This window comes from Portunus trituberculatus, chromosome 24 (genome assembly GCF_017591435.1).
Source record: "Portunus trituberculatus isolate SZX2019 chromosome 24, ASM1759143v1, whole genome shotgun sequence".
NCBI classification, from domain to species: Eukaryota; Metazoa; Arthropoda; class Malacostraca; order Decapoda; family Portunidae; genus Portunus; species Portunus trituberculatus.
This window is the reverse complement of record NC_059278.1, coordinates 13,639,956-13,642,455: the sequence shown is the minus strand read 5'-3', so window position 1 is coordinate 13,642,455 and position 2,500 is coordinate 13,639,956. Positions and strand designations below refer to the sequence as shown.

The 2,500-nt window shown below is 45.5% G+C and overlaps 1 protein-coding gene across 16 annotated transcripts in view; it reads left to right on the top strand.

The window, feature by feature from the left end:
- LOC123508378 (tight junction protein ZO-1-like) overlaps positions 1–2,500 on the top strand; it is a 206,367-nt gene that overhangs the window by 13,478 nt on the left and 190,389 nt on the right. Inside the window, exon 1 of one of the 16 annotated variants that reach the window (XM_045262075.1) lies at positions 1,777–1,894. The exons of 12 other annotated variants lie outside the window; for them this stretch is intronic. The gene's annotated coding sequence lies outside the window, so the exon portion shown is untranslated. Of the gene's footprint in view, positions 1–1,776; positions 1,920–2,500 lie in introns of those variants that run through there. 3 more of the 16 variants (XM_045262074.1, XM_045262076.1, XM_045262077.1) reach the window with 3 other exon arrangements.

Here is a 2,500-nt window from a genome sequence, read left to right as displayed (position 1 = left end):
GCCAGCTGGGGAGAGTCAATATGAAGCACTGCCCAGGGAGAGGAGAGGGGCTCAGGGGGTCAGGGGGTCACGGCATTCAGGTCAAAGATGGAGAGATGAAAGGAGGAGGAGGAGGAGGAGGAGGAGGAGGAATGGTGCGTCTTAGCGGTGTAGAGAATCAAGGGTAAGGAAGAGGTTGTCAGGAAGTGAATTTTTACTAAGCAGTGGAGTTGAATGGTCAGTGTTTGGGTATAGTTAGTAAGAGACTAGAATTTGTGAAACTCTGGTGGTCACTGGTGAAAATTAGTCGGTGAGAGGTTGTGAAAAAGCTCACTGTAGATAGGAAAAGTGGAAATGGTAACAGAGGAATGAGTTTTAACCCCTTGAGTACCATGACGCGTTTCCATATTGTTCTGCTTACTGTATGACGATTTTATACACCTTCAGAAACTCATGTGGTGGGGAGGGATTAAAATAGTGAAAACTCCAGCCATTAATGTTTTGATCTCCTTAGACCCTTCCTTATGTAAACAAAACCGTCCAACACATGATAAAAATGCGTCCCAGTACTGAAGGGGTTAAAAGACTAAATAAATACTTTTTTTTTTTTTTTTGATAACATAAATGGCATTGACTTGAAATACCTCCACAAAAAAAAAAAAAAAAGATAGTGACCTATAATATAATCAGGTGAATTTGATGTAAAGGAAGGGAAAGAGTAAAGGACCAATTTGTGATATTAAGAGAGATAAAGGTGAGTGGGTGAAGGTAAAGGGAGAGGAAGGCAAAAGTGTTATTCGAGAGACTGAAGTTTGAAGTCAGTGTATTAGGTGAGGTCCGTGAAGGGGGCGGTGAGAGAGGTGTCCTGTGTCTCTTGTATCAGGTGGCGACGAGAGAGAGAGAGAGAGAGAGAGAGAGAGAGACGGTGAATGGAGTGTCACTGAGTCTTTTTTCCACATCAGTGAGATCTTTCAACAGGAATTCTCTCCTCATAAAAGCGTCTCTCTCTCTCTCTCTCTCTCTCTCTCTCTCTCTCTCTCTCTCTCTCTCTCTCTCTCTCTCTCGCAGCTTGGGTCAGCTGCTGTCAGTCACAACCTCTCACCACACACACACACACACACACACACACACACACACACACACACACACACACACACACACACACACACACACACACACACACACACAGACAGAGCATTACTGAGACATTTCTTTCCTAACCTAGAGGAGTGTAAAAATAAGATGCACCTTATCTTTACTGATGAGTTTTGATGTTTTGGCTCTTAGATGAGGGGAAAAGGAAGGAGAAATAGAGAGGGTAAAGGAGGAAGTTGTGTACCTTTCCTTATCTGTGCGAATGTATTTTGTTTTATCACTGTTGAGAAGACAAAGAGGGGAAATAGAGATGAGGAGGAGGAGAAGAAGGATGAGGAGAAGGAGGAAGAGAAGGAAGAGGAAAAGGAAAAGGAGGAGGCAGGAGTTTATGTACTGCTTCTATATCTTAACAAATGAATACTTAATTTTCTGACATCATTGAGAAAACGAGAAATGAGAAAATAGAGGTGGGAGGAGGAGGAGGAGGAGGAGAGGGAGAGGGAGAGGTTAACATTGGTCCCCTCTCCCTTTCCCTTCTCCCTTCTCCCCTGCCCTGCTGTGTCTGTATGTACCCCTCCCCACCTTGCCTCTACTCCCCCCATTCTTGCTTTATATCCTCCCCCACCCAGCTCTTCCCTTTACCCGCGAGGCTCTGGCACCCCGCAGGGCCACTCGCTGAGGCCGTACTTGTTCTAGGTAGTGTAATCAGTCCAGCGCACAGTCCCCACCAGGCACGGTCGCCTCTCCGTGGTGCGTGCGTGGCGCCGAGCTGCATATAGTTGCTCGCGTACGCCGGGGAACTCGTAACAGTTTCGTAAAGGTGTTGAAGTGGCCGCGTCTTTATGGTGTATATATATTGTTATTGTTTTTAACCGGGATAAGTTCTCACGATGCGTCAGGTGTTGATGTTTTAAAGCTATTGGTGCTTCGTGTGTGTGTGTGTGTGTGTGTGTGTGTGTGTGTGTGTGTGTGTGTGTGTGTGTGTGTGTGTGTGTGTGTGAAGAGTTCGAAAGGTGGAAGGCTAACGCGAGTACTCACACGCACGCACGCATGCACACACACACACACACACACACACACACACACACACACACACACACACACACACACACACACACACACACACGTATGATCAAAAAGAAAGTTTAACTACGAAGAGAAAAAAATATGAAAAAGTTGAGCGGAATGACGAGTATTAAACGTTGTGAAGAAAGTGGTGGTGGTGGTTGTGGTGGTGGTGGTAATGATGATGGTAGTGATGGTGGTGACACGTGGCTCAAAACTCAAACTCAACTTAGTGCATTTCATAAACCAGGTTCGAATCCCATAAACGACTTATTACCTGACGGCTTCCTGATCCAATTACTTTACCTGTGTTACCTGTGTGATGTTACTTGTACCTTTCACATCTTTACCTGGGCTCGCT